The sequence below is a fragment of the Peromyscus californicus genome, unplaced genomic scaffold, assembly GCF_007827085.1.
Source record: "Peromyscus californicus insignis strain IS unplaced genomic scaffold, ASM782708v3 Scaffold_1__1_contigs__length_55948999, whole genome shotgun sequence".
In the NCBI taxonomy this organism is placed as follows: Eukaryota; Metazoa; Chordata; class Mammalia; order Rodentia; family Cricetidae; genus Peromyscus; species Peromyscus californicus.
The window spans coordinates 1486257-1506654 of NW_026294492.1; the positions used below are offsets into that span (position 1 = coordinate 1486257).

At 42.4% G+C, this 20398-nt stretch overlaps 2 long non-coding RNA genes across 3 annotated transcripts in view; one reads left to right on the forward strand and one right to left on the reverse strand.

The window, feature by feature from the left end:
- Window positions 1-20105, forward strand: part of LOC128115251 (uncharacterized) — a 52477-nt gene extending 32372 nt beyond the window's left edge. The window contains exon 8 of one of the 2 annotated variants that reach the window (XR_008220045.1): window positions 16229-20105. This is a non-coding gene — a long non-coding RNA (uncharacterized LOC128115251). Of the gene's footprint in view, window positions 1-6469; window positions 9054-16228 lie in introns of those variants that run through there. The other variant, XR_008220044.1, reaches the window with a different exon arrangement.
- The window catches only part of LOC128115252 (uncharacterized), a 154044-nt gene continuing 133682 nt past the window's right edge, over window positions 37-20398 (reverse strand). The window contains exons 2-3 of the long non-coding RNA XR_008220048.1: window positions 12367-12514; window positions 37-4874 (exon numbers count right to left, since the gene is read on the reverse strand). This is a non-coding gene — a long non-coding RNA (uncharacterized LOC128115252). The remainder of the gene's footprint in view (window positions 4875-12366; window positions 12515-20398) is intronic.

Here is a 20398-nt window from a genome sequence, read left to right on the forward strand (position 1 = left end):
TCCGTGGCTGATAGGTAGAACTGAATTGTATTGCAAAATAAAAATAAAAAAATTTAAAAAAAAATTTAAAGATGAGAACAGTAACTGAGGAAGACATCCAATATTGACCTCTGGCTTCCCTACACATAAACACACACATGCACACATATGCACATATAAACATACATATACACACACATACATATGTGCACACATACATATACATGCATGCACAGATATACACATGCACAGACAGAAACAGCAATGTGTGGAACCACTCGGCACTACAGAGGCATATGTTAGAATAAGGGCTGAGAGAGGAGGGCTTTGGAGATTCAGATGGATAGATGCGATGGGTGGGATGAATGGATGGAGGGATGGAAGGATGAATGGATGATGGAGGGATGGAAGGATGGATGGATGGAAGGATGGATAGATGGAAGGATTGATGGATGGATGGGTGGATAGATGGAAGGAAGGATGGATGGATGGAAGGATGGATAGAAGGATGGATGAATGGAAGGATGGATGGATGGAAGGATGGATGGGTGGAAGGATGGATGGGTGGAAGGATGTATGTATGTATGGATGAATAGATGGATGGATGGATAGATAGAAGGATGGATGGATAGAAGGATGGATGGATGAATGGATGACCACTGTTTTACTCAAACCTTTTGAAATTGCCTGATCTGTAAGTCCAAGCAAATGTGTAGTTTTGATAAAACAATATTAAAACATCATATTTTATAAGGTTTTTGTTGTTTTTTTTTAATATCCCAACCAAAGTTTCCCCTCCCTCTCCTCTTCCCAACTCCCCCACATCCATTCTTCCTCCACTGTTTTTCTTCAGATATGGGTGGGCCTCCCATGGATATCAGCCAGCCAAGGTATATCAAGTTTCAGTGAGAATGGGCTCCTTCTCTTCTACTAAGTCTGGATGAGGCAATCCAGTAGGAGAAATGGGTCCAAAGAGCAGGCATCAGAGTCAGAGACAGCCCCTGCTCTCACTGTTAGGAGTCTCACAAGAAGACCATCGAGGCCTTCTTCATATATTTTATAAGTTTTACAGGTAGGCTCATACTAATACCTTAAGTTATTTTTAATATGAAGGCTTTGTTTTTTTTATCATCTGTATTTATCTTCAGCTGTCGGTCACTGTCATTTCAGCATTTCCAATTGAAGGGCCAATATTAAAATTGAAATACATGAAAACAAAAAGATAGTTCCAGACACTGTGACTTTTCTGAGCTAAAACATTTGGAACTTGGGAGCATGATAAATACCCACAATTAAGACTGTAATGGAAAGTGACTGCAAGACATTGTGTGTTTTCAGGAACTACACTCTCAGAATTCCTGAAAACACAAGACCTATGCTATTCTTGATTTAAAACACTGCAGAAATGACCTCCATATCTTTTCTCCAAATTTTTCATTTTGAACCACAATTTTGTCTTCTTGCCACACAGCAGTGAAGTCCAGGTGTTGTCAGGGCCTTGTTCACACCTGGAAGCTCCGGAGTTGCTGCCCATTTCCAGCTCCTGATGGGCTGAGCTGCCTCCCTGGCCACATAGGACCAAAGCCATATTTCCTCGATGATCTCAGCCAGGAGTCTGTGCTCACCTCTCCCTCTTTGGGTTTTTTTTTTATGTGATTCTCCTGCTAGTCCTCTCCATAGTCATGAAGAACAGACTGAGTTGTTTACCTCCTTTCCCTGGGTCCTCTTTCACTTAATACTTTCTCCAAATAATTAGGGAATATTATATACAGGCTTCAGGTAAACATGACTGTGAACCCACTACCAGGGTGAAAACCACTTCGGAAAGGAAGGGTCTCAGGACTGCTTTCAGGCCATCACTGACGCAAAGTGGGCTAAAAATTCTTCCCTGTGTCCCAAATGTTGGTCACTCATGCAGCAAAACAACTCTACAGGCAGAAAAGCTCTCCTGCAATGCCCCAGGGTGGCTTTAGGTTAGCATTTTCAAGCTATTCAGTCAAAGCTCTTTTAGGGCTTGCTATCTTATCTACAGAAGTCAGTGTCACCCTGAGAATGTGCAGTGGCACCACAGCTCGTCAGTGAACTCTGCTCTGGGCTGGGCAGCGGCGATTAAAATACAGATGGCAAACTGTTAGCATGTGAAAGACGAATGGAAAGGAGCATTAAAGATGACAGAAATCAAATATTCACCTGGGCTACTATTATCCGCCTCCTCTTCTCTTAACTATGAAACTTGGGAGTAGCCCACAGCCAGTGCTTCTTAGCAGCATGGCTTTCAGAACACTGATCTGACCTTGGAAGAGAACTGCCTCCCATCTCCTGCACCCTGGACTGCAAGGCCAATTAAGCCCTGTGTAAGCTGCCTTTCATATCCACTTAATCCTTTTAAAGTAGTCCATTAAAGAAAAGTTAAATAGACTTCCATATGCACGTATTTGCAGGCATACAGGGAGGAAAAAAAACAACATAACAAGTGCGGTCTAATTCCAGAATACAAGGGTGATGCTTGAACCCATGAATGGCAAGGCAGTGAGACAGGGGTGTGGGGATCTGCAGATACAAGCGCCCTACCAAAGTGGAATCCTGGCACTCTGTCCTAATGGATTCCTTCCCTGCAGACTCCTTTCTCGGAATGCACCAGCCACCTTCTATGGTGTGAATGCCTAGATGGAGTCTCAACCTGTGCCAGCGGCACTGTGAGGAGATGGAGCCTAGGAAGCATCCCTCACTAGCTGAAGAACACCGCAGGGCCCTGGATGCAAGCCCTGGCAGAGTGGGCCTCAGTGGGAGGAACATGCCCAGAGGGTCAACAAGGTACTCCCTCCATCATTTTGCACAGGGCTAAAAAGAACACCAGACAGAAACTAAACCATTGGTGAAGATATGTTTTTCCTTCTTTTTGTTTTTTTTTTATTCCCCCATGGTGAATGCTTGCTTGTTTCTCGAAGAAAGTATATATTTGGGGACTAAGTGGGATCCTAGACCCTTTAGGATGACCACTGCCCAGTTCCAAAGGTAAGATTATCACTTCCAGTCTTGATTCATGGGAGAAATACTATTTAATAAATACTTAGTTTACGATGCCTCAAGTTCAGAACATAGTTAACAGCTTTTGGAATAATGCCCAAGGAAGGCTGCTATTTCATCATAGAAATGACTTTGACCTTGACTAAATATTTACAACTCATTATTTATACCCAAACACTACCACAGCTTAGGAAGCCTCCAACCCAACCTTATGGCAAAGTACAAGCTGAAACCCTTGTTCCAAATCCCCAAATCATGTGTCAAGTCCTGATCCAACTTCAGATCTTAGAGAAGATGCAGGTACACAAGTTGTACTCTGACTTCATTTGCTCGAAGGTCTGGGAGTATGGATGATCCAACACACATCCTACTGCTGAGGGTCATGTGGAGAACCATAGCAGGAAATGCTGAGTCCAGGGATGATGGACCAGCTGCAGAAGCCTGGTGTGTCTGTCCAGCAACCCTGAGTCAGAGCAGAGTATCCCTGAGCAGACAACTTCATATGAAGCATCCAGGAAATTGGATATCTGAAGTGCAGGCAAATGGTTACATACTTAGGATTTTATCATTACATGGAGCCAGAGTGCAAGAAAGAAAATTAACATGGCCTTATTGTAACTCATTATGCCACGTTAGGCTGATATTCCTGGGAGGCCTGCTCTTTTTTTTTTACTTGAAGAGGAATGGAGGAGGAGTGGATCTGGGGTAGAGGGGAGATGGGGGAGGACTGGGAAGAGTAAAGGGAGGAGAAACTGTGGTCAGGATGTAATGTACGAGAGAAGAATAAAGGAAAATTAATGTATACACTGGGATATTTCAATAGCAGAGGACACAAAACCAATAAAATCATCCATATATATATGTATATGTGTGTGTGCACATAAATATATACACATATATGCATGTATGTATATCATATCAATACACCAACATATACAGACATTAACCTAAATACAAATACATTCATATGCATACCTGAATGCACATACACATGTAGATACATACAACATAATGCATAACTACACATAAAACTACATGACCCATGCACACACATGAATGTACATACATATGTGCTTAAGAATATATACATATAATATATACACATGTGTGAGGATCTCTGTGCTGGTCAGCTTTTTTCTGTGTTGAGCACAACGTCCTGGGCAGTGGGTATATAGATAAAGATAGCGCAGACTTTATTATTTTTAATTTAATAGTGTGTATGATGTGAGTGTGTGTGTGTGTGTGTGTGTGTGTGTGTGTGTGAGAGAGAGAGAGAGAGAGAGAGAGAGAGAGAGAGAGAGAGAGAGAGAGAGAGAGAGCTGGCACACATGTGACAGAATGCATGTATTGAAGTCAGAGGGAAACAATCTTGAGTCCTTGACTTCCACCGTGTTTAAGACAGGGTCTCTTGGTAATTTTCTGTTGCAGGCTGGCTGGGCCAAAAGTTCCTAGGGATTATCCCTTCCTCGACCTCCCGTCACAGCACTGGGATTGCAGATGTTAGTGTGAAGTGTCTGCCTTTTACATGGGTTCTGGGACTTCAAAGTCCTGTCCTCGTACTGATGTGGCAAATGATTTTTACCTGCTTAGCTCTCGCCTGAGATCAGATTTTAATTTTTGATTTGGACATAGTAAGGAGATTAACAACAGTGAATAATAATACAGAAGGACAATTATAGCCACACACTATAATCTCACTAGCACCACCACATTGCACCTTGAAGCCGTCATTGAGAAAAATAAGGATGACTTGAACACAAACCTTGGAATGTGGTTATAGACCTGCTGCCAACCAAGATGGCTGCCAGGTCATTAACGTGCAGGCATCATAGGCAGGGTGGATACTCCAGACAAGGGGTAGATTCTCACTGTGGGCAAGAAAAACCATTTTATTTTACTGTTTCAAACAGCATGTTGTATGGAGCATAATCTACTTATTTATAGATTTTCCATTTAATATTTTCAGACAGCCTTTAAGCACTAGCAGCAAAAATTGTGTAAAGAGGAAGTTATTGTGTATATATGTACACACATATACACATACATATTCACATATACACACATACAAACATATAATCCACTTCTGCCACCCACAAACTTCTGCATACACATGCACACATGTGCACACATGCACACTGTTAATATTGGTCCTGTAGGCACTGGTATACAGAAGACAATAATTAAGCAGCCTTAAGTAAGGCAGGTGAGTTCATTGCCTGAACATAATCATAAAGTGTAAATTTAACTAAATAAATTTACTTCTGCTGAAAAAAAATTATACAAAGAGTAAACCTGGGGTAATTTTTGAGAGCTCCTTCATAAAAGAGTAAAGTATATTTAAGGTGAATATTCATGATTATCCACCAGAATTACTAATATTATAACAAAGAAACCTTAGCAATCAGGCCAGACAATATGTTTCAAACAGCACAGCAGGGAAGTGATTTGATGACCAAGTCGCTCTGGAGGGTCATACAATCCACACCCAACCAGCAAAGACAAAAACAACACCTTGAACAAACAACCTAAACAGAACTTTGGGGCCAGATCACTTCTGCTATACCCCAAACCAAGACAACACAAAAAGCCAACAACTAAGTCTTGGGAAGACTGAATAAGATAAATTATTGGGGGCAAGACTGAGACTGATGACCTCTACACTGGGATCGGTTGATTTAGTTGTTACAGAAGACAAGAGGAATCAGAAGAGAACACTCAAAGACACTTACAAACGGTAGTCAGTGTGTAAGATGACTGGGCAGAGAGGGACCTTTCAAGTTCTAGGCTCCACTATGTGGGGCTCACCAGTGTGTACGGAGGTTTGTCTTGTGTTCCTAGCAGGAGACGCAGCTTTACACTTTCATTTCACAGAGGCCCAAGTCATGTACAAACATAAAATCAAAATTCAGAGTGACGACCAAACTCCCATGAGTTTGGAGGCTTGGATTTGGCCCAGCACCGTGACTTCCACTCAGATTTAAGCTATTTTTAGCTCCACTATAAAATACAGAGCACCGACAAGCAGCGCTGCAAGCAGGGTCCGCCTAAAATACTAAGAGAAGTGCGAGACACACCATCTGGATAATCCAAAGGGCAAAAGAGAAAGAAAAAAACAACAAAGGAGCGGGCATCGCGGTAGACCTGCCGGCTGCAGAGGCAGAGCAGGTGGCCAGGGACAGGGACGGCAACATGCTCAGCAGAACTCCTGATAACAACATCCAGCCACTCACAAACGCAAAGCAAATGCAGACAAAAGAAAATAACACAAAGACAGACAGACAGACAGACACACACTCAGTCCCAACAGTCATAGGGGCTGCTTGGCTTTGCATCCCACAGTAGAATTCTCAAGGAGCAAAAAACGTTCTCATCAGGGCCAGAACTAAACTTCCATGCACCTAGGATGTACAGGATCCAAAGCAGTTTGCAACTTATTTAAATAAATTTTGCTTACATTTTTCAGGTGCCGTCACTGATACAAAGGAAAGCAAAATCATGCCGTTTGATTTATTTTGCAGCTCACCATCACCTGACACATTTGTAATTGTCTATAGGCACAGTTTGACCATCATCTATTAAATTTTACCTCCAAATAGGAGTCCAGGTCTAATTTTCTTTTAAGTCTTGATTTTTTTTTAAGAGAAGTTTCAAATTCACACAAGATTTTGAGGGTGGCACAGAGGTACTCTAGTGTTCCTGCAAATTCAGAACCTTCCATAGTCAGCATGTCCCTGAAGCATGGTCAGATCCATTCAACATAGGTCTCACCTCTTCACAGAATCCACAGTGACACCTAATGAACACTACTGTGATGGGCTCACAGAAACCTTCCTAGCTTCCTCTTACTTTGGGGAACAAGATCAGTCTCCGTGCTAGTCTCTGGATGCCTGTGCTTGGCACTCTGTGGACCCTGCACCTTCCCACAGAACACACTGCCTCTCTGTGAAGGGTGCTTGATGCTGCAACTAGGAGTCTGTCACCAGAACCAAGCAACATTGCACCTGTGCCATGACCGCAGCCAAACAGAAGTGATGAGAGCATGTGTCCCACGTGACTTCAGGTGCAGAGAGGTAAAGAAGAGTCAGAGTCTCCGAATGTCCTCTTTGCAGTTCGGTACCTGCGTGATCTTGGATGGGTCACTTCATGCCTCTAAGATGTGATAATATTAAGTCCCACTGCCTCACACAGATGTTCTGAAGTGGAGTAAGATTTTACAAAGCCCAGCAGCAAAGTGCTCCACAGCCCGTCTAAGTTCTTCTGTTGTGAAGACACAGCTGCCACCACAATTTCTGCAAAACAGCTCACTTGGGCCAGGTGGGCATTCCAAGGAGTGCTTAGCCTTCCAGGGAAGAGTTATTGTCTTGTTGAGGACATGCAGAGTGGCTCCTGGGTTGGAGCAACATAGAGACCAGAAGTCTGGGATGAAGCATATTTAACATCCTAGCTCCAGCTTCTGTATCTGCCTAGATGCTGTCTAGAACTATCCAAGCATTTACATGGAGCAGACAGTTCTTCATGAAGGGATTCAACCTTCCCCCTTTGGTAGTGGTGATATTATGGCTGGTTGAGTTTAGAAGTTGAAGCCTGGACAAAGCTGACAGGCTCTGGACCCACCAGCTCATTTCATGACAAATTCTGACACAGAGATTCATAATTGCACCTGGAGCCATGTATGTTTCAGAAAGCATCTTGGTCCAAACACTTAGGATTCACTTTCAGAATTAACTCAGTAACATCATGTGTCCAAAACCAAACTACCCAAACAAAATCAACAAAGATGAGAAAGCCCATGATTCATACCCCTTGTTCATGTAACAGCCACATGCCAAGTATATTCTAGCTTCTTAGGAGGCAAAGGTGTAGACAGTCAAGTCTCAGAAACTTTGAGGCTCATACCATGTCCAACAAAACTGTTGCTCAGTTTTGTTGAAATCTCAAAATAGGTGCTCATAAAGACTGTCCAGACATTATCAAAGTATAATCACTAAGCACATTCAGAAAGTGAGACCCAGGGACAGCAGGACCCTGTAACCCAGTGGAGTCACATTGCACCCAGAGAGCAGACACAGGGCAGAATCCCTGGGTGAACCAGCCTAGGAGGTCAGTTACAAGCTTAATGTCAGCATGTACTAAGAGCGTAGCCTGAAGATTCATGAGCTGGTGAGGGTAAAAATAATAGACAGAAAAAGAAATATCTAAAGAGCAACTATGAACAGAATTTTAAAATAGGTAATAGATGATTCAGTCCCAAAACTGAAAATATGAGAAATACATTGAGACTTTTTTGCACACTGAAAGAAGTTGAGATGAAGTGGATGACAGAACATCACAATCTGAGGAGAATAAGTGATTAAAAACTACTATAAACAGTCGTACTGACAAAGACCTCAACAAGATCACCAAATTCCTAGAATACACATTTCCCCAAAACCAATGCAAATAGAAGCAGAAAACTGCAAGAATCATTGTAGAAATGGACCACTGAAAACACTCCTTCGAGGACATCCCAGAGCCGGAGTCTCATGCTTTTGTGGTGAGCAGAGCCTACTTGCAGGAAGGGGCTATGCCCCAGCTACAGCGAATATCCCAGCGTATACAAAGAGAAGGTAACCTCAAAGTTACCACAGGTGTAATTAAAACAAAGACAAACCAAGCACCAGGCCGAGCTCCGGGAGTCCAGTTGAAGGGAGGGAAGAGGGATTCTATGAGCAAGGGGGCGGGGGGGTCAAGATCCTGATTGGGAAACCTGGACAACTCAATCAAGCTCATAGGAACTTACAAACTTTAGACCCACAGCTGTGAAACCTGCATGGGACCAGACTAGACCCTCTGCATACAGGAGATTGAAGTGTAGCTGGGTCTGTTTGAGAGGCCCCTGGCAGTGGGATCAGTATCTGACCCCAGTGCACGAGCTGGCTTTCTGGATCGCATTACCTATGGTGAGACACTTTGCTCACCCTTGATGCAGCAAGGAGGGGACTGGTCCTGCCTCAACTGAATGTACCAGGCTTGGCTGTCCCCCCATGGAGAACTTACACTTTTGGAGGAAGGGATGAGAGGTGGATGGGGGAGGGCAGGGAGAGGGGGAAGATGGCGGGGAATGGGAGGAGGGATGAGAGGGGGAATCTGTGGTTGTTATGTAAAATGAATGAAAAAATTTTCTTAATAAAAAAATAGAAAATGAAAAAAAAACTTAAAAAAGTCAAACAAAATGCCCCAGCAAGGGTAGATGAAAAGACCCATTCCTGATAAAGAAATAGATGAGAAATTTGAAATAAAATATTAGCAAACCCAGTAACCTCTGTATGTGTGAACATTTAAATGATTCAAAATCAAGAACCAAACTAGATATTTTCTAGAAGTACAGTTTTAACTAAACATTTCCATATCATTATACATAAAATGTAAAATTTACATATTAATATAGAAACTTTTAAAAATATTTCCTGAGATGGAAGTCTAATGTGAACTAAAGTTCCCGGGAAAAAGTCAGAACTATGATAATTTCTAAGAGGCTAAATCGACTGACTTAAGACTTGTTGATTAGAGAGTTGGAATGTGGCAGATCCAGAGTCTAGTTGTCTCCGGCTAGCTCTACTCCCCCTAGTAGATTCTGTTGTATGTAACATCTAGGCAAAGGCATTTGGACATGTTCTTAGCAGACCTCTAGCTTCTGTGAGCCTTCCCTTGTTTATTTGTTTAGGATTCAAGCTTTCTGAATTTATTCCAACCACGGCGCCCAAGCCATTGGGTCAAGGTGAGTTGAAGAATACCCACAGTGCTAGGCATGACTGTGAATCTCTACTTCAGACATGTGTGACTGGGGCAGAGACTTCCTGCTTCACTCTGACCTTTCCTCCTGCTGTTTCTGCCCATGTATCTGTCAAATACACTGATGTGCCACTTTCCTGTGCTCTGTGACTATGAAAGGTTCATGCAACCCTTACCCAGTTGGGACATACCTTGAGGGACATGAACACATATGTCTCTATTTCCAGGTCCTGTTCATTCACACTTGGCTCAAGAATAAACTATGTCTTACTCCCTTCTAGGTGAGGCCCGTGTTTTGACAACAGTTAGGACATAATCATTTTAAATTGGATTTATCTGATTATCACACTGTGCCTCATAAATATGTGTAGTTAAAACAATGATAATAATAACAAATAAAATACCCAAATTAAGAAACTATTTGACCACCTCAATAAAGAAATTCTAATATCTAATTATTCCTGGGAGGAAAAACCAAACCAACAATAACATTTTTAGCAGAGGATATGAAAACTTCATGCAATTTTTGTATTGTTAGTCTAAATTATCATTAAATTATTTATTAAGGAAATATATTTAAAAGATATAAATGCAAAATGATCAGGAGACAGAAGGGAGGGAGACACATGTAAAAGACCTTTGTCCCCATATCCCCAAGGCTGCCCCAGGATGTCGTTGCAATCTGCTGCCCGGGCAGTGCCTGTGCAGGATGGTTCCATCTGAGGTCCCTCCCCCAAAATCAAAGAACCAATCCAAAGAGTTGGCTGAAAGGCAAAGTTAAGTAAATGACATATCTGATAAATCTCACCGTCAAGAGTCACCTTGAAAGAAAGAAAACCAGCTTAATTTCCTGCTGTGTCTCCAGGGCCTTAGCAATGGTGTCTCAGTTACATACAAGGCAGCCACAGGGTTCTCGGGAGTTTCAGGGGCCGTCCAACTGCCCATAACACCAGCCAGTAGAGCCATTGCCTGCTCTTCCCTGAATCACTGTGTAACTGCAGGTCCCCCCCTTCACCTGAGTCTGCTGTACCTGAGACATCATCATGCTGTCTGCCTTAGTCAGGTTTCCGTTGCTGTGAGAAAGGGCTTATTTCAGCTTACAACTCTCAGGTCACACTTCATCTCAGAGGAAGCAGGGCAGGAACTCAAGCAAGCAAGGAGCCTGGAGGCAGGATTTTAAGCAGAAGCCATGGACGGGTGCTGCTCACTGGCTTGCTCACTCTGCTTTCTTATACAATCCAGAACTACCTGCACAGGGATGGCACCACAGTGAACTGAGCCCTCCCACATCAATCATGAATCAAGAATATACCCCAAAGGTTTGTCTGTAGTGGGTAGACGTTCCAGCTTTGACCTGGATATACCACCCCCTTTGAGGCTTCAGTAACTGTCACGCCTACAAGGCAGAGCTGAGAGAGGACCCCTGAAGACCCAAGATCCAGATGGGGGACCCTGGATGCTGGAGGTAGACCAAGCAGAGTTCTCCAGAGAACACTGCTGGACTGCATTACACCTTTCCCAGACCCTGTTACTTATCCCTTCACTTGTAAGTTACCCCACAAAATAAACCTCTCTTTTAACTACGTGGAGTTGCCTTAATAATTTCACCAATATTTGTCCATTTGTCCATAGGCCAATCTGATGAAGGCATTTTTCTCAACCAAGGTTCCCTCTTCCCAAATGACTCTAGCTTGTGTCAAGCTGACATAAAACTAACCAACACACTGTTGGAAACTTCAGTCAGATAAAGATCTTGGCCTTAACATTTTTATTTCAACTGTAGTAAGAACCATATCCTCACAGTGTTGCCTAAGACCCTGCCCAGACTCTTCTCTGCATACACACTCCCAATGTGTTCACATACACATGCACAACCAGAGAGAAACTCATTTCACATAGATATGTGACATTTGCACTATCCATCCCTGACACACCAGATTGTTGCCACTTCAGAGCTGGGAAAAGTCACTCCCTCTGCTCCTGTCCAGATGTCCACACACTGGGCTCCACATTTAACTCTTCAATAGTCTACTAGAGATGGCCTCTTAATGAGTCCCTCGCTAGCCATCCAGTGTAAATGCCAACTTTGAGTGGCATTTACATTGAGGGGTCTTTCATTGCAGGTTCCTGGCTGGCACTGGAGAGTTCTTTTTCCTTAGGAAGTTTTTGTCACTATAATCTGGAATGCCTTTGTGCCTCACTCTTTTTTCATTTTTAAAGATTTGATTTAATACTGTTATGACCCATGGTTTTTAAATAATAGCAACAATTATAAAAAAGAATACATGGGTCACTGAATCATTCTTAGTGTCTCACTCTTACAGCAAGTTCAAATATGTTTTCTGTCTCCTCCCCAAATTTTCCATTTCCTCATCCCTTCTTAGCTCCATGAAGGATAAGGCCATGTTTTCTTACCACTGAGAACAAAGCGTTAGCACAGGGCCTTTTCCTTTTCACTCAGGGTGACCACCCGGGCAGAGTCACCATCACTGCCCTGACCATTCCAAAGCACCTCGACTCAACAACTAAACAATTCTTTCTCGAGTTTAAATCATGCTCCAGTCTGTTCAAAGTCATGAAATTACTTACTTCATTAAAAACAGAAGGCAAATCTTCATTATTGGTGTTGAGAGTTTGCTGTGTCCTACTCCAGTGACTCCATATTGTACAAGTGGTGGTTTTAAGACTGTGTCTGGTCCCAGGAGACTCCATTTTGAAGGATAAAAGACTGCAGCCCCTGGGTGAACACAGAAATCACATCATCTCTCAGGTACCACCTATCCAGCACAGACTGATACATGGCTCACTCCTGAAGAGTAGAAAGGGAACCGCCTTGTAAGTTCACTGGGGGAGAATTAAGATGATAGAGGCTTTGGCTGACTCAGTTTCCCTCCTCCCACCACGGATGCAGCCTACTCAACTGCTCATTCATCCACCTATTCACTCACCAGGATCTGGATCTAAACTCTCCGTATCCTATTCTCAGACCCAAGTTTGGCCTTTCATCTCACAGCCGAAACAACTTTGCTCTCAAACTCCAATTCCAGCAGCAACAGATAGATGCAGCCTCTTCCTACACTGGTGTGGTTCCTTATCTTATCTACACAGACTCCTTCTCAGATCACTTCTGAAACCTCTTGAGCTCTACCGTAGCCTTTCGGTTTACATTCACTCTGTAACCCATATAAATTTGTGTGTGTATGTGTGTGTGTGTGTGTGTGTGTGTGTGTGTGTGTGTGTGTGTGTGTGTGTGTACAGATATGTAGACATGTTTACAGTATGCCGAGTGATGTGAGAGCTAATATTAGCAATTAAGACTGGAATAAAAGAACTTGCATTCATCTCAACCAGGCTACCAAGTCAGGTAGGATTTTATGACAAATTGCTGTCACTGAGAGAGCTAAAATTTGTAAACTTTACTATTATTTAATACATCTAGCTTTGTGGAAAGACACAAACATGTTTATGTTTCTGGCATAAAGTGCTCATAACAAGTGGTCTGCAAAGCCCCATGTGACCTGGTTTTTTCCCTTCTTCTCTGGTTGCACATCCAAATATTTTTAATGTATTTTTCAATTAAAATATAATTACATCACTTCCCTTCTCTTCTCCCTTCACCCTTCCTATAGTCCCTCCCTCCAATCTTCCCTATGCTCCCTTCTCAAGTTGATAGCCTCAGTTTCTTTATTATCATTACGTGTATGTATATATGCACAAATATAAATATAGCCTGCTAAGTCCATTTTTGTTGTTTATGTATGTATGATTTCAGGGCTGACCATGTTACATTGGATAACCAATTAGGGTGCTCATTCTAGAAGAGACTAATTCTCTCTCTCAATAGTTATTAGCTGTCTGTAGTTCTTTGTCTAGGTGTTTTTTGTCCCTTCTGAGTTAGCATCCCTTTTGGTATTGTCATTGTTCAAGTCTTGTTTGTGCAGTCCACTTTAGGAGACATAGTCTCACTGCAGACTCCCTGGTCCTCTGGCTCTTACAATCTTTCCACCTCCTCTTTGGTGATGTTCCCTAAGCCACAGGTACAGGAGTTATGTTGTAAATGTATCCATCCATTGAATCATATTATGTCCAATCGAGGTTTTCTGTGTGCTACACATGTACAAAGAGTTAATGTCCAGAGTCTACAAAGAACTTAAAAGACAAGAAAATAAATTGTTCAATTAAAACGTAGGCTAGGGATCTGAACAGACAGTTCTCAACCGAAGAATAAAAATACCTAAAAGATATTTAAGAAGTGCCCACCATCCTTTGCAATTAGGGAAATAAAAATTTAAACAACTTTGAGATTTCATTTCACCCCATTAGAATGGCGAAGATCAACCAGATGACTGACATCAAATGCTGGCAAGGATGTGGGGAAAGAGAAACCCTCGTTCACTGTTGGTGGGAATGCAATGGGTGCAGCGACTCTGGAAATAAGCACGTAGATTCTTCAAAATGCCAAAATAAATCTATCATAGGACCCAGCTATACAACTCCTTGGCATATGCCCAGAGGACTCAACACCCTACTCCACAGACACATGCTCAGCTGTGTTCATCACTGCCCTAGTCACAATAGCGAGGAAATGGAAACACCCTAAGTGTTCTTCAACAGATGGATGGAGAATGAAAGCATGGTGCATATATAGGATGCTATTCAGCTGTGAAGAAAAAAATCACAAAATTTGTAGGTAAATGGATGGGTCTAGAAAAGATCATACTGAGTGAGTTATCTCACATCCAGAAGGACAACTGCCAGATGTTCTCTCTCATGTAGTTCCTAGCACCAAATCTTCAGATGTGAGTATAAAACCCAGAGTAACCTCAGAAACCAGGAAAGGATGAAGGGACTACAGGGGAGGGGAGGGACTGGGAGTAGCAATATATAAGTGATATTAATGGGGGAAATAGTGAGGGGGCTGTCACTGGGAAGAGGAAAAGGAGGTCAATACAGAAGGAGAAAGAGAAGGGACAAATAACATCAACAGTCTTAAAGAATCGTATTATTTTACGTTTACATATACATACTACATACATGCTAAAGACATATATATACACACACACTCACATATATGCTTCACACACACACATATATTTACACATTACACACACACACACACACACACACACACACACACACACACACACACACACACACTTTAGCCAAGTTATGCCACCTAGGCTGACAATGCTCCCCACAAGAGCCACAGACTGTCCTTGTTGGCTTTTTGTCTACTGACACAAGCCAGAGTCATTTGGGAAGATGGACAAAAATGTCCCCACCAGACTGGCCTGTTGGAAAGTTTGTGAAGCACTTTCTTGACTAGTTATTCAAGGGGAAAAGCACAGACCACCGTGGGCTATGTCTCCCCGGGGAAATGACCCTGGTTATTTAAGAGGAAGGCTAAGTAAGTCATGAGGAGTGAGCCAGTGTTCCTCCCTGGTTCCTGCTTCAGTTCCTGCATTAAATTCCCACCTTGGCTTTCTCTGATAATGGATTATCAATTGTAAGATAAAATAAACCCTTTCCTCCACAAGTTGCTTTTGGTCATGATGTTTTATCACAACAAAGAAATCCTAACCAAGACACTATCTAACAAAGACTTCTGTACCAGGCATGAGAAACCTTTGTCTGGGTTGTTGGTGAGGCTATAGTCAAAGAAACTCCTCAAACAACATAGACCACTGCTGTGGCTCTTGGATGACTCTCAGTTGTTGAGGTATGCTGAAGATCTCATGTACTTAGAACATAGAACTTGCATTATTGGGCTGGGTCTGACTTGAAAACCTCCACCTTTCTATGTGGTCTTCCCTACATAGTACAAGAAAATATTATGCAGGCTGCTAGGAGAAGGAAGAAATCAATAGTTCTGTTTACTTATAACCCCCATGAATCACAGCCATGACCAGCATGGCAAGAGAGCTCTAAAGGTACAATACGGACACTCACATGTTGGAAGTAACCAATAGTTGTCCTAATTGGACTTAAGCTCCACTTAGTAGAAGGAAACTCATGGTGTTGAAAATCTAGTCAACTATCCAAGGCTCATGGGATCAAAGATCTACCACCTACCACCCCCGTCTAGAGAATGCCAAACTACATTCTAACACTTAGCTTTACACCCACAGGTAAGTGTAACTCTTACTCACCATCAAAGAACCTTCTTTCCGTAGCAGATGGAGACCATCACAGAAAACCAAATATTCTTTGATCTCCTCATCTAGCCCCAATCACTGCCTCCTTACTATTCCCCCAGCAAAACATGAACTCTTGTTCTCCTCTTTGTTCTTTCTCTCCCTCCACCCTCACACATGTACACATGTGTGCACACATACATGCATATAACCATTCTTCCCCCTTTCACATGTCCTTGGTGCTGTCTGATTTGGAGTTACCTTTCTTTCTCCTTCTTTGGCCTCTTTAACATCTCTCTGTCTTATTTTTCCCATAGCACGTTCTATGTCATCACACCTCCTAGAATGAAGTTTACTTTATGTGTTTCATGCTGTGACACATTTCCTGTGAGCCAGGGAGTTCTACGCTTCTGCACACAGCAAAGAGCCTGGTACTGAGCATAAAAAAGTGCCCAGAAGATTCTGCCATGGGAACGGATAATCAGAATTTGAGAAGCATTTTGGGTGTCTTTTGGAGCTCTGAAAAACAAGGTTATTTGAATGGCTGAGACCCTCAAGATCCGACAGTCAGGAATTTACCTGCTGCCACATCCGCGCTCTGCTTGGACCACACTTCAGGCTAAACTTAAATTATCTTCTTGTGGCATACTCTGGAAGGCACTCGCCATTTGCTGCATTGTCCCCACAGGATAACGTATTCCTAAACATCAGGATGACAGCCTCCAAGCTGACTTATGTGCCATGACGCAGTGTTGCAGGGCTCCTTCCCCATGATTTCTGGCTGCATGTGTGCACTTCTATGAGCCATAAGCCAGGTGTCTAATTGGAGCTCTCTTCCGATTAGCTGCACAAACTGGAGCAAGTGCCTTCATTCCTCAGTTTTTCTTGTCTACAGAAATTGAAGTTTGTATCACGTGGTGTCTGACATTCTCACCAGCAAGACCATTACATCCTTTCAAAAGGTAATAAACCATTTTAACAGAATTAGAAATTACCTCATTAACCCTTGATTTCACAGAACTTACTAGGTTATTTTAGAAGTACAGAAGTCTGTAAAAGGACTATGGAGAGTGGGCCACAAACAAGTACTTGTTGGGTCCACCCAAACTCATCTAACTTCCATGGAGTTCTCAAAGAGGTGAAGGAGTGGGTCTTTGTATAATTCAATGGCTAATGAGTAACCTCTTTGATATGTTATTTCATTTCCTTTGAATATATATACCCAATAATAGGATTGATGGATCATTGGCAGCACAGACCACAAAAGTAAAAATATACAAATGGAATTATGCCAGACTAAGATGATTCTATCCAGCAAAGGCAGCAGTCAATAGAGTTAGGAGACAACTTATAGAACTAGAGAACATATGTGCAAACTGTTACTCCAAGGGGTTCAAATACAGACAATATGAAAGTGCAACATGTTATCCAATGAGAACGAATAAAGATCTGAGTAGATGTAAATCAGAAGACATCCACATGTTCAACATGCCTCATCACCAGGGAACTACAAGTCAAAAGGATCATGGAATATCACCTCACCCCAGTCAAGGTGGCTGTCACCCAAAAATAAAAACAACAAATGCTGATACAGGTGTGGAGAAAAGGAAGCTTTAATACAGAGTTGGGGCAATGGAAGTCAGTGCAGTCCAGGCAGAAAGCTATGTGGATTGCTTTAAAATTAAAAATAGAACTATCAAGGGGGAGAGAAGTAAATTGAAAACCCCAAACAATGGCTTACAGTTACATACTTTATGTCACTCTGCAAATGCTCTGGAACAACAACAACAAAAAAAAATAATAATCTATGAACTCGGCAGCCATAGCTTAACAATGCAGTCGGTGGGCAAGGGGAGAGGATACTCAGCTCCCATGGAGACAAAAGTGTATCCTTAGTACATAATAATTTCCTAGAATCCCAGGCTTTTACAAGTTACCAATTTGCAATGTAATTATCTTCTTGTCTGGGCCTCTCATGTGCTAGGCAAGCACTCCAACACTGAGATGCATTCCTAGCCTTCTTTGTACTGTTTTACTTTGCAACAGAGTCTCAATAAGTTGCCTAGGCTGGTCTTGAACTCTTTCTATAGGCCAGGCAGGCTTTGAACTTGCAATTCTCCTGCCTCGGCCTCCTGAGTAGCTGGGATAACAGACCTGAGTCATTTGTCCTAGCTGCATTTAATAATTTAAAAAATAAAACATTACTCCCATGGGTTACCATAGAAAGGTTTCAGGAAATTAATGGTGAAGATAATCCAGGCAAGCTCCCCTGGAGAGTTCATGACAGGAGAGGCAAATGCCATCCAGTGGGAATACATGCCCAACAGATGGGTTTCACTCCCTTCCAGGCCTTCCTTACTGTCTTTCCTCCTCAGCACCCCATTTCCATCTGCACTTCAGGCTTATGTCAGACAAGATACAGGAAGAAGTTGCTGTGATGAACCACTGTAGGAGACTTCTGCATGACGCAGCTAGTACAGACCCATAAGAACCACCGGCCTCAGAGCTGTCTTAACTGCAGATGACAAAAGCAGCCCTCTCTCCGACTGGCTTCTAAGACACACTTTGCGCTTGTGTGCTCATAAAGCACCCTGGGTTCTGCAGACTTGTGGTACAAAGTGCTGCTGTCTGAATCTGGATTATTTGTACTTAACTTGATATGCTCTGGGTTCAGCATGTTAACCAGACACAAGGTAGAATGGAGGGGTCTGAATGGAAGGAGGCTGGCAAACAGGTACAAAACACAACTGAATAGGAGTGATGAGTTCTGGTATTCTTCTGTGTTCCAGGATACTCAGAATTAATAGCAGCATACCATCCACTCCAAAATAACTGGAAGAGAACTTTCTTGGTAATAAAATATATCCCAATTAATTCTACTATGGTTTGTACATGCAGTCTATAAAATCCTGGTCATATAAAATATGGTGAGTCCCAATTAATAACTCCATAGATAGTGTGTTTTACTAAATATTTCATAACTGCTTAAAATTATGAGTATTCTACAATAACGTATGTTGTGTTTTTAGACACCTATTAATATTGGCTCAGACTGCTGTAACAACATGCACATACTGGATGTCTTAACAACACACATCTATTCCTCACAGCTCTGGAGGGAGGCAGTAAACTCATGATCTGTGCAGACATATCTGGGATCTTTCGTGGTCTCACACAGAGAGGGATGCAGCTTTGTGGGGCCTTTGAGGTCTCCCTTAATCCTTATCACCCCTTAAGGGCTCTGTCTCTAATGCTTGCCCATCAGGGACTCAAAATACTAATTCGGGGGATATATAAACATTCATTCTCTACAGTTAAAAAAAAATGACTATTTAATCCATTAAGAAAAGTATGCTTGGTGACCCTATGATTGTGAAATTGCCAGCTTTTCCCTTTCAATCCTTTTCTCCATGTTGGGTAACTGCCTTGGGAGTATTCCTGATGTTACAGGCCTGTATTTCACAGTCCACATTACTTTTAGATATTTTCAATCATCACTTTCTCAGGTATTTCCTCTGTCCCTGGATTGCTACCTACTTTTTCTGTTGCTCCAGGCACATGCCTTTTGACCTGTGAACTCTGTCGTACAGCCCCAGGGTCTTTTGATTGCTCATTGTCCTCCCTTGTCCCCCTGGCCCTCGGGGTGACTCAAGCCACGTACCTTCAAGGGCAAGGGGTCCTCCCTCAGCACTGTGAGGTCCTCTGAGGAGTCCATTCTCAGCATCCATTTAGAGTCCTTTCATGTCTAGGGTTTTATTTTAGTGGTTTTTTTTTTCATCATTTCTGTCTCTGCTAAATTTTTACCATCTGACCTTGCACAGCATCCACCATTTAGACACAAGACGCACAGAACATGCCCACTCATATCCATTCTCCCAATGCCCAATCCTGCCGTGCATCTGTGTACTTCTCACCATTATTTGTCTGTTTGCCGTTTTGCAGATTTTCTTCTCAATTTCTTTTCTTGCTGTATGTTCTGGTTGAATGTCCCCTGAGCCTGAGGTAGTTGTTTTGCCTGGATGTGGACTGCCCTTCCTTCTGCTGTTAGTTTGGGATTTGACTCCATCCCACTGGCAGAGATTCAAGGATTTGTTGGGACAGTGATCAGTGAATCAAAGACAGTGTCACACCTGAGATCCCAAACCAGATGCATTTTCTACTTTTCGTTGCTCCTGCTCCATGTCTTACTAGGAATTCTACCTAGAAGAGAAGTTATTTATAGGTGCTATGACTTTGTAAATAAAAATAGAAATATTTAAGGTTCATTTCATTTTTTTTTTAATAAGTGTAATGATGTGTGTTGGGGGGAGAAGTCAGAGAATAACTCATAGGAGTCAATCCTTTTCTTCCACCATGTGGGTCCCAAGGACTTTTATACCCTGAGCTGACCTGATAGCCCTCATAATTGATAATAATTAAAATACTAAAACAAGACATAGTGACATATGCCTGCAATCCCAGCACTCAGAAGGAAAAAGTGGGAGGAT